The sequence below is a fragment of the Aquarana catesbeiana genome, linkage group LG05 (genome assembly GCF_042186555.1).
Source record: "Aquarana catesbeiana isolate 2022-GZ linkage group LG05, ASM4218655v1, whole genome shotgun sequence".
NCBI classification, from domain to species: domain Eukaryota; kingdom Metazoa; phylum Chordata; class Amphibia; order Anura; family Ranidae; genus Aquarana; species Aquarana catesbeiana.
Window position 1 is genome coordinate 231184907 of NC_133328.1, and position 12231 is coordinate 231197137.

Consider the following 12231-nt stretch of genomic DNA (forward strand, 5'->3'; position numbering starts at 1 on the left):
TTTAAAATTCTCTGTGGACAAATGTCTGTTGTCGGATTTTCTGAGCGTGTGTACACAAGTCCGTCGGACAAAAGTCCAAAGTACAAACACGCATGCTCAGAAGCAAGGACGAGCCAGAAGCGGTTGGTCTTGTAAACTAGCGCTCGTAATGGAGAATTAATATTCGTGACGTGGCAAATTATGAAATCTTGAAATGCAGCGCACATTCTCTTCTTCTTTAATGGGATAATAATGAAGCTGCTTTGCTGGTGATACTGATGGAGTTATTACAAACAAATTTTCAAAGGCTTTTTTTTCTAGTGATATCAAGGATAATATTATTATGCTTTTTTTTTTTTTTTGGAGCAAGTTACCACAACACCATTATCCCGTAGTTTTTAAGATCAAGATACAACTATGTTGGTGTCCCTTGTCAATTTTACATTGTATTTTTTTAAATGTAACTGCCTACTCCCAAACTGTCATTTGAAGTAAAATACATAGCCAAGTATTATTCTCCACAATTTTGTTATTGTCCATTAAAAAAAGAAAACAAATAAAATTAGACATGCTTTCTGGCAATAGAACTTAACCAAAAAGTACATTCTATGCATCCAAAAATATAGAAAATTGACCAAATTAAATCATTGTTCAACCAAAAAAAATAACGTCAAAGCAATAACTCCAAGGCCAATAATAAATAACATGTTAGTTAACACAACTCCGCAACATGTCTGGTTGATGAACAGCCATTCAGAAACTAACTGAAAAGCGCAAAATGAAAAGCACGAATCAACACTCTCCAAACTTCTACTAACATGAAATTAGCAGAAGGAGCCCAAAGGGTGGCGCTAAAGAACTGAAAAACCACGTAGTATGTTAGTACGTTTGTATGCAAGACAAGTTTGGGCCAACGCCCTTCGGACAAAAGTCCACGGTTTTGTTGGCCAACAATCCGATCGTGTGTACGAGGCTGTTAGTGTGTGCAAAAGACTTGAGGCTGTGACGGAGGTTTACCTTCCAGCTGGTAAATGACCTTAAACATACAGTCAGAGCTACAATAGAATGGTTTAGATCAAAGCATTGCCATGTGTTAGAATAGCCCAGTCATATTCCAGACCTAAGTCCAATTGAGAATCTGTGGCAAGGCTTGAAAATTGCTGTTTACAGATGCTCTCTATACAATCTGACACAACTTCAGCTATTTTGCAGAGAATAAAAGTAAAAATAAATCAGCGCGAGATGGTAAATAATAAGGGCAGCAGCTGAACACCAGGGTCAAATTTCAAATCCCTCAATAAACACAACAAAACAGAAAGTGCAGCGCTAGTAAATAAATAGGATGAGAGGACTATAAGCACAATACATTCCACCACAGTGTGTGTGTAAACAGTCCAAATATTCGGTCCACAATGATCTTCAAAACGTGGAAAAATGCATGCTTTATGAAAGCGGTGATTTCAGGAGCCCACCACCATGGTACCAATTGGCCTCTCACCTGATGTAATGGACCCTTAGATTATAGAGGGTCACAAACGCCTTTGTCATAAACCAATGGATATGCAGCACATCAATCAGGGACCAGGTATAGGAACTCCAATACGACCATCTGATGTAATGGACCCTTAGATTATGAAGGGTCACAAACGCCTTAATCATAAACCAATGGATATGCAGCACATCAATCAAGGACCAGGTACAGGAACTCCAATACTCCGATTCGACCATATAAGATATAAATGGCAAAAGTATAGTGCTCTCCGTTTGATAAAAAGCTTTATTTTAAGAAGTAAAATCGAAACACTCACATGTATAGTGCTTGATACAAGCAAAACGAAAGATCCACCGATCCTTCACACAGTTTGGCACATACAGGGACCTGAGGGCTCCGGAGCTCTACGCTCGAGATGTTTCCTCCTCCCTGCTCTCCTCACAGTGTGACTATACTTTTGCCATTTATATCTTATATGGTCGAATCGGAGTATTGGAGTTCCTGTACCTGGTCCTTGATTGATGTGCTGCATATCCCTTGGTTTATGATTAAGGCGTTTGTGACCCTTCATAATCTAAGGGTCCATTACATCAGATGGTCGTATTGGAGTTCCTATACCTGGTCCCTGATTGATGTGCTGCATATCCATTGGTTTATGACAAAGGCGTTTGTGACCCTCTATAATCTAAGGGTCCATTACATCAGGTGAGAGGCCAATTGGTACCGTGGTGGTGGGCTCCTGAAATCACCGCTTTCATAAAGCATGCATTTTTCCACGTTTTGAAGATCATTGTGGACCGAATATTTGGACTGTTTACACACACACTGTGGTGGAATGTATTGTGCTTATAGTCCTCTCATCCTATTTATTTACTAGCGCTGCACTTTCTGTTTTGTTGTATTTTGCAGAGAAGAAGAAGAATGGGCAAAAATTTCACTCTCTAGATGTGCAAAGCTGGTAGAATCATACCCAAAAAAACTTGTATCTGTAATTGCATTGAAAGGTGGTTCTACAAAGTATTGACTCGGGGGGCTGAATACAAATGCACTCCACACTTTTCACACATTTATTTGTAAAAAAATTTCCTTCCACTTCACAATTATGTGCCACCTTGTGTTGGTCTATTACATAAAATTCCAATGAAATACATTTACATTTTTGTTTGTAACATGACAAAATGTGGAAAATTCCAAGGGTTATGAATACTTTTTCAAGGCACTGTACAATCTCTTTGTAAAAAAATCTGTAAATGTTCATGCATGCACCAGTAAAAATTGTCTAAGTTCACCCAAAATGCACTTCACAGAACATTCACGTTCTGAAGTTAGCAGATTCGTGATTGACTAAGCCTGGGATGAACTGTATCTTCTAGCTTGGGATGTGCTGTATCATGCTGATGCTTTGCCTACTCTCGCCTTCCTCTGCTTTTCTCCACCCTCCTCCAAAGTTCAGTCAGCTGCAGCTATACAGTGAGGCTAGCATCTCTTCATGAGTCAATGTCATGCTCAGTCTAACCTGCCTAATGCTGCTCTGTCTTGGCACCAAAGAAGGAGACAGGTGAGACTCACAACAATGAGGGCCAGGGTCATTGTGAAAGAAGAATCTTTTGATATCAGTAAAATCTTCCTTACTGTGTGCTGTCAATGCTGAAATGAATAACATTTGATTAGAATAACCAGTTGGCAGGGCAGCCACAGAAAGCTGTATTCCTTTTTCCTCACTAACTCATTCACTGAACTTTTTTCAGTTCTATACATGGATTCCAGCATGAAATTCCAAAACTCAAGGGCCCTTGACAAAACTTAATGTGGTTGTAAACTCTCCAACCCAACTTCAGCACATTCTAATCCTCATTACTAAAGCTACTAATCACTGCCTGTGAAAGTCTCCTCACTTGTATTGTCTTCTTGCAATCCGTCCTGTAATTTTTGCTGACGTCACCTGCGCATGCGATCCCTGTCCTTTGATTCACAGAACTCTCTGCGTGCCATCTCCCCAGTGACAGCATGCCATGTCCGACAGTTTCGCTGTCTGCAGCCTGGCTGTGAAGACTCTCGAGACTGAGCATTCAATCACAGCTTCCTGGTTCTCCCCTTGTGACCATGTGACGTCACACGGAGAGTAAACCAGGGCATAGAGACTCCTATCACGGCAATCATCTGGATCTTTTAGCTCTTTTCAATGGCATGTATTAGGAACAAATCAACTTTTTTGGGGGGGATCGAGAAAGAGGCTTGGTAATATGCTATCACACATGCATGAGATTACAGCAGGGGAAAGCAGGAAGGGCGGAAATTATGTACACAGCCGACTGTGAAAACAGTACCCAAGATGACGCCACTTTATCCGTGAAAACAATTTTTTTTACAAACTTCACAAAAATAGTAAGTTAGAATCGTTACTGCATACATTATACTATATAAAGATTGCAAAGAAGTGTTTATAACTAACTCAATGAAAACGCTTTAAAAAAAAATGCACACTTTATCAATATGACTAGTTTGCTAAATCAATGTGTAACCAAGTTTTGCCAAGTTTTTTTGTCTATTAAAATATTTCTTTCACCTTTTGTTCTCATTCTTTGTTGCATATAAATACCTCGGAGGGATAGAGCATTGCCACCCTTTAATGGAAAGCAACCCCACAAGGACCCTTATGCTGGACTATAGTTAATTCTATGATAACTGTAGTTTTAAAAATATTTAAATGATGTTTAGTTTTAACATGTTAAAGCCTATAAGACACTTTACTGATTGGGTTTTATATACTGTATACTTTAATATTATAGGGGCTGTAGTACATAAAATGTTGAAGATCTCAGTTCGAATCTATGGGTTTTTTTTTAATTAATGAGTGTTCTAAACACCATACATAATGCCACACCATAGAGAACAAGGATGGGCACCCTCTGGTGGGGTCACAGGGTCAAGCATGCACAAATGGCTGTCATCTAACTTACACTGTACTTTCTTATACTTCACAGCTGATCTATCTAAGTGTTGGCAGGTTTATTTACATTCATACCCACTATATACATAACACATGATGTGTTAATTGCAAAATGTATCAAAAACTAGGATACTTCTCCTGCACTGTACTATATAAAACTGTATCTACATGGGGATAAGCATGGTTCTGATCTTAAAGGGTCTACGTATATGCCAGTGACTATTGGAAATATATATGAGGTGTTTTAAATATTTGGTAGAGGCTGGCTACCATGGATAACAGAAGGCCTTATTACATAGGCCTTATTTTAGTGATTATGTCTATGTTATATGATGTGATTTTTTTATTTTTATTTTGTATGGATTGTATGATGCAACAGTATGATTAAGTTTTATATAAATAAGTGTTACTAATTGTTGGCACCAAAAAAGGTCCCATTGATTAAGCAAATAAGCAAATAATGTTTGTCAAACGTGATTAAAATGTGTCAAATAAATTTCACACATGAAAGCAGTTGTGTGACATAAAGGTGTTTATCAATATAGGTTCTCTCAATGACAGAACACCAACCCAAAACATTCAGGAATCAAAAGAGATGTTGTAAGGACGTACAGGTATGTAAGTAATTAACAGGTGCATAAAATATGGGTACCTTAGGAACAGTACTTTCAAAAATGTACCTGGCAGTCAGTTTTATCTTCCAGGTAACTTATGGAAATGAAGTCATAGAACAGTTAAGCAATGTTGTAGAGATAAGGGAGTAGTCCCTTGAGCTGTCTTATCTTATGTAATATTCTAAGGAACATACTCTAGTATTGGTTCCCCTTCATAATAACAACATCACGCCATTTGTCTCATGGTTTATTTAGTGCAGTGCTGTTGGATAAATTATGCTTTCAATTTAGCCAGTGATAGATTATCAAAAACATTCTTCTATATAGGTAATCTATCATTTTCTTTTAAAAACAACCTTGACAAGGGCATGAACACTTGAAATGTAAGAAAGGAAAAAATTATTTAGAATACTGGTTGAACATATTTGAACTCAGTTGAAAGTTACCATTTTGTTCAGAAAATGTTACCTCAACAAGCAGAAAACAGAGTATCGCCAAATCATTTTGCTCAAGATTTACCGCCCTCTATAGCCACAGATTTGTGAGATCCTTGATATATTTGTATACTTGTTTATATTGATAATTAACCTTCAATTAAGCCATATAGTAAATGATTATTAGATTAAAAATGAGAAATATATAATACATAAGCTTCGATTTAGATTACTAGTAATTTAGATTACTATGAAATAATTTATATCCAACGTTTTATGAAAATATCAGCTATTTTATATCAAATGTAGAGAAATTGAACAGGGTATTACAGTAAAATATTATATAGGATGTTAGGCACGGAGCATGTGTAGAAATGTATTAATTATAGCATATAGTGTCAATTCTTTAAATGTGAGCTTGCCACAAGCCTCTCAATAGCTTAAATTAATTGTTAATATCACTTCCATATATTGTCAGGGAGAAGCAAAGAATTGTGGTGTTATCTATAGATAACTTATTTTACATTCAAGGCCACTGATTCAGACAACCCTAAAATGATAAATAACTTGGTAATTGTAGTGTGTACAATATGCATGTACATTTTATTTTTAATTGTACAATAGTTCTGCAAACTTTGTAACAAAGGGGTGTACTGAAATATTTGCCACTACCAATGCTTCCATTGATGTTACTATAACAGTAGTAGCAAAAACCTTTAACTGTGCAGTTTCTCCAGTGGCTATCCTACCATTACTGCTACTAACATTGTACAAAGTGAATGTATGGTCACTCTTTGCACCTCTCCTTTTAATACCCACTTTATAAACTGTGTGCAAGGAAAATAACTACTTGAATATATCCAAGTATATCTGGATAAACAAAGTATGCTTTTAAACCAAATTACATTTAGGAAGATACAGCTATTAAACAAAAAATCAGCTACTAAGATGCAGTACAATCATTTCAGGACCATGGAGAGAGCAAGAGGCACAACTTATTATCAAGAAGAAACTGTAGCACTTCTCTGATATTTATGGCACCAGCTGTGAGCAGGATTGTGTCTTTTGTTCTCTTTCATTATATTGTGGTATTTCAGCATAAATAAATATACACGAAAATAAAGAATGACATTAGTTAAAATGTACTACTCTGCAGTCATGTTCATGGCAGCTAAAGACAATAGTGAATCTGATCTCAGTGTCATTGGCTCATTAGTAGACACAATCTATGGCATGCATGTTAAACATATATTACCTAGTAAGCTATAACACTACAATTTTGTATAGAGGTAAGTTGAATGTAATAGTCTATAGCACTGATCCACATGAAAGAGATTATTTGATTAGAAACTCTTGTGGTGCCTATATCCTTCCTTCCTGAATAGTGCAGCAGGATATGAATTAACCTTTTTTCTGCTAGAGTACAGAAGTGCATACAGTACTTGTAGCACTGCAGCCACCAAACGTTCTTGCCTTACAGTCTGTTTTAAAATTCTAGCTAAATGCTGTCTTGGTATAATCAACAAGTGCCTCTGTCAACATTCAGTGTGAAAGCAGTGCCAATGATACATGACTGTCATTTTAGTAATTTAATTTGAAATCTTAGCAGCATATCTGAATGATGACTGTAATACAAACAACAAAAGATGTTGACTGTAGATTGGTATCATTTACTGTTAACATACAAATGTTCTAATGTCAGTGAAACCAGTCAGACATTCACTTTCCTTTCTGCAGTAGATGGGGGAAGCTAATAGCTGCTCTGTTGCTGAGTTTCTGCACGTTTGCTCTTTGGAAGCGTCAATAAATTTGTAAAGAAAGCTATTTATTCACACTGTCCCCTGTACAAAATTACCAGTACTGCACCTAAAACATAATAAGAAAATGTAGTTATAAATAATATTTTGGTGTTAATAATGCTCAACATTTTGCCTATATTAAATGTTGCCATCTCCAGTAGGGTACTTAAGGATGCACTAGGTAAATTACATGCTGTCTGTGTTATCTTCACAGTATCTATCTATTCTCTACTAGCTACAGCCAGCATTCAAGTATATGGACAAGAAACAACAGACTAGCTATGATCAACATGTTGTTCATTATAATCCCACACAAACACAGCATACATTATTAACTATAAGGCACATGCAGTATAACCTGAGCTAATTACAAAAAGCAGGCAGTATAGCATATAAAAAAGAACTGATTCTGATATTATAAAAGTAGCCTAGAAATTGCTTTTAACATGAGAATCCTTACTACTATCCTTCATTTAAAAAGTGCCAAAATACTATTTTACCCTAAACAACAAAATTAACACATCAAATGTAATCATTAACTGATATCACGTTTTGTATAGTAGGGTTTACAGCAATGCTGCCAAAAAATCCCAGCACACCCTTTTTCAATTACTAACCAGCGTTAAGAAAGAAGGTCCCAATTCTGCTAATACACGTGGGTCTTCCTGTGGGTGTGATAAATCTAAAAAGAAAAAAAAAAACTTCTCTTTTCTGTTGCTTTTCCTGCTTCCTTTTTATAAAGCTTAGATTAATTGGAAACTTTCTGAGGTCATCCTTAAAAATCACAAGATGAGATCCTTATCAAAATGACATGAGTAGATAGGCAAGATTGTTTATTTTCCTGCATGGATCTTTGGAAATACAATCCTCTTAAGCTGTGTATAGATCTGTCATCTCATCATTGAAAGTGGATGCTCCCCAGAATCTTGGTGCCATTATCTCTTCTTTTAAAATGGTAAGCAGTGTCATATCACATAGAGAATCAACATCATCTTCAGGTCAGTCGGGAAAGCTGGTCTGTTCGCTGCATTCCTGGCTGTGCTTGCAACAGCCCATGATTTATGGTGTCCTTCCTGAGATGAAACTGTAGCTCGCTGTTCCTTTGTCACCTCCCTAGGTTCAGATGTTTAGCGTTCTGGATGACTGAAAAAACCAGTGACCCAAAATGTAAAGTCCAGTAACTCACTAAAGGAGCAGGAGGATCAGTCTGACACCGCCAGACAAGCTGTCAAGTGCTGTGTTGCCAACTCACTTAATCCTGCTGGAAAAATCATTTAGCAGGGATTTTCCCTGTGCAACAAATCTACCTACTATATCTTCTATAACATCCACTAGGAAAGTGCCTTGAATATAGTCCTTTAAGAAATCTGACAGAATGAATTACAATTCAAAAATGCACACAATGAAAGTGTTTTGCATTTCATTTAAATGCATGAGCACAACTGAATCTATGCAGGGAACAGCACATAAGATCTATCTGTCTCTATTGAACTCATGAATCTGGAGCTCTGGCTGGGAGAGAATCAGGAGGAGGGAGATGGGAGGTGCTGGAAGGGGATTCTCTCTGCCTATGCATACAATAAGTCAGAAGACATCTTCTCTAAATAGGGATTTCAAAGCGTTTCTGAATCTCAAGTTGTATGATTTCACAGACCACAGAGAATGGAAAAAAAAACACAACAGAGGCTTAAAGGCCAGAAGGGGAAGCTGACTATCCTTGCACTGTAAGCAATGAATCAGGTCACATCTCTACCTGCATTCAGTCTTCCAATTTCTATTTTCCAATTCACTAGAGGGTCATTTTTTTGTCTACTGATTCTTTTTAAACCTAAGTCCCAGGCTACACACCTCCTCAGAAAAATTGCAAACACATCATGATCTTAATTTTACTTTTTCATAGTTGTATTAGTATTATTATTATCATATCATCAATAATAATAATATAACATAAAAACATAAAATACTGACAGCAGAAAAAGAGCAAATAATCAAGTGAAGATGGCTAAAAAGTTTATTACAAATTGACACTGTGATTTTCCCTCACGGGGTGTAACAACAATTCTAATACATTTGGCAATGACTAGTGATGAGTGAATCTGCTTATCTGATAGGCAGGTGGGTTTAGTGAACACATTAAAAAAAAAATGTAAACTCCATTTAAGTCAATGGGAGGAGAAATGGAAAACTGTATACTCACCTTTCCATAATCTTCCTTTATTGATGCATCTTCATGGCAGCACACAATAGGTTGTGGCTCCGCCACCACAACCTAAAAGGACTGGTTAACTATAAATCAAAGACAGACCCAGTCGCAGCATTCCCAATAACTCTCATCATTTGGGTGTGAATCTGTATGCTGTCATGAAGATGGACCAGGAAATGCAAATTACGGAAAGGTACAATGGGAACTCTGGTTGCTACAACCTCTGTAAAAATGGGTGTGAGAGCTGCAGGCTTTGCACTCTAGGTGCTTCATCTAACATTCTACCCTGACAGAATAGTTGTAAACCCCCCCAAGAACCTCATTCATTGGGCTAGAAAGAGGAAGCTCTTCTTCCAATTAATTAGCTATCAAAAATTTGGACATTGTGTAGCAGAGCATCCCGATGCTGAATAAGTATCTCCCGAATGTTGGCTAGAAAAAGGATGCCGTTTAAGTAGGGGTGTATTCTCATCCCCCTTTCTGAATGTCCTGGGGGAGGTGGACAGACTGAAGGGGAGGCACCAAAACTGGTAGTGGAAATGAAATGCAGGATGGATTGGGACAAATAAGTAGGTGTCTGATAAACCTATAGAGAGCATCTAATCTCCCAGATTTATCAATAATAGAATTGATTGGAGGTTCATGGTTCTTGCACGATTCCAACCTTCTGTGCTTGTTGAGTTTTTTTCAAGTTTAGCACTGGGCACAGATCGTCTGATTTTGAGCTTTTCTTTGTAACTAGGAACAGAGGCAAACCAAATTCTCATCTCTTCTGGGTGCTTGGAACCTTCTCAACCATTCATTGTTTATTTCATTCGGCTACAAACTGGAACAGAATTTTTAGTATTTTCATCAAATCTGGTAGCCTGGCTGGCCGGAAGTAATTGGAAAGTGGGCATCTCTTAAACTTCCACTAATGTCTCACCAATATAGCTGATATGCCCCACTGATCCTCAATATTTACAATCCATGTGTGTGCACAAAGCCTTATCTGGCTGCAAACAATGACCACATAAGCATCCAGCATGCATGAGTAAAGAACACCACCATATTTTGCCCAAAAATGCCTTAAAACCTTTTAAAAATGGTACCCTTGGCCATTATTGATGAAATTTAAAGGCTGATCATGCTCAGATTGCAGTCTGGGGCTCCCAGATCCATCTTGGAAAGGGGCAAGCCAGGAAATTGGCCACAGTGGCTGCATCACTTTCTGCCATCCATGCTTAGAGTGTACTGCAAGTGTAAGTGCCAACTGGGAAAAGGCAAACACCCACAACACAGACAGGTGCAGGAAAGCACTGACAAACAGAGAAAAGAAGAGAAAAGAATATGGAAAGCAAAGGGAAAATGCTGCCAGGCGTTTTGACAGGCCCCTGCACCACCAGAATGAAACTCCAGCCATAAAGCTCATGTGAAGGTTGTACAGGAAGGACTTCCATGCAGGAGAGGCTGAACCATGCCCCCCCCAGACTACCAGAAATGGAGTCCAACCATATAGCTCATTTAAAGGCTGTACAGGAAGAACTTCCAGGAGAGGCTGAACCTCGCTGAGGCGACAAGCATTAAGGGATACCTCCTGACTCCAGTCCTGATCAGGTGAGGGCAAAAAGGAGAATGCTGCGAGCTAGGTCTGTCTTTGATTTATAGTTAACCAGTCCTCACAGGTTGTGTGGGCGGAGCCACAACTCATTGTATGTTGCCATGATGCACCAGAAAAAACAATTCACTCCATTTTCACCACTAATAGGAAAATGACTTTCAACGGAAGTGCATTTAGAGCTGTGCTCTGGCAGGGGGATATGTGCCAATGCAAAGTAAAAAAAAAAAAATACAATTTGGCAAGGATCAGCTCTTTAACCACTTTCTGACCGCCCAACGTACATTTGCTATGGCAGGGCAGTCCGGCTGCATGAAACAACATAACCGTATATTGTCTCTTCTTCGGAGTTTGGGGCATGCGTGCACACCACCAGTGGCCCACTTCTGAACGATGGTCTGCCTATGTAAACAAGACAGACCACCATTCTGTCAGAGAGGAAAATGGATATCTTGTGTTTCTGTTGGAAACATGGATCTCTGTTTACCTCCAGTTAAGCCATCCCCCACACAGTTAGAATTCACTAAACCCTTTGCCCCTGATGTTAACCCCTTCCCTGCCAGTGTCATTAGTACAGTAAGAGTCAATGGCGGCTGATGGGTTCTTCTTTTGGGGGGTGGCAAACAAAGAACACCCCCCGGTGGCGTGGAACAACATTAAAACACCCCCCGGGCGGTCCGCCGCTTACCCGCAGAGCTGTGGTGTCCTTTCCTCCTCTTCTGGAGTGCGGGCAGCGGCCGCTGCGGCCCCGGTGCCCCATCCTCCAGCGTACCTCCTCTTCCACCAAAGCGCTAGGCATCCAATAGGATCACCTGACGTTTTGGCCAATTGGGAAACAGGTCTCACAGACTGTCTGATTGGTGGGGAGGAACTTTAGTGTGAAAATAGCTAAAATTCATGCTCTATAGTCACACAGCTGAGTGGCCTCAAAACGCAATGCTCTGCGCTGTGAGGCCACCCTTTTTTGAAGCCTAGTAGAGCCTCTGGCTCTAATCAGGTGCCTCAAAAACACCCACCCCACATTAAAATCCATGGTCCGGCGCCACTGATATGTAGATCAGGGGGTCGGACGCATGGATAGGGGAGGTGGCACCCGTGCACCATCTATGGATGAGTTGTCACTGGTGAGAGTGCATTTTTTTAGCACTGATCACTGTATTAGT

At 38.9% G+C, this 12231-nt stretch overlaps 1 protein-coding gene across 1 annotated transcript in view; it reads right to left on the reverse strand.

Moving 5' to 3' along the window:
- The window catches only part of VWC2 (von Willebrand factor C domain containing 2), a 1458416-nt gene extending 1449628 nt beyond the window's left edge, over positions 1-8788 (reverse strand). The window contains exon 1 of the mRNA XM_073630619.1: positions 7886-8788. The gene's annotated coding sequence lies outside the window, so the exon portion shown is untranslated. The remainder of the gene's footprint in view (positions 1-7885) is intronic.
- Positions 8789-12231: the final 3443 nt, after the last annotated feature.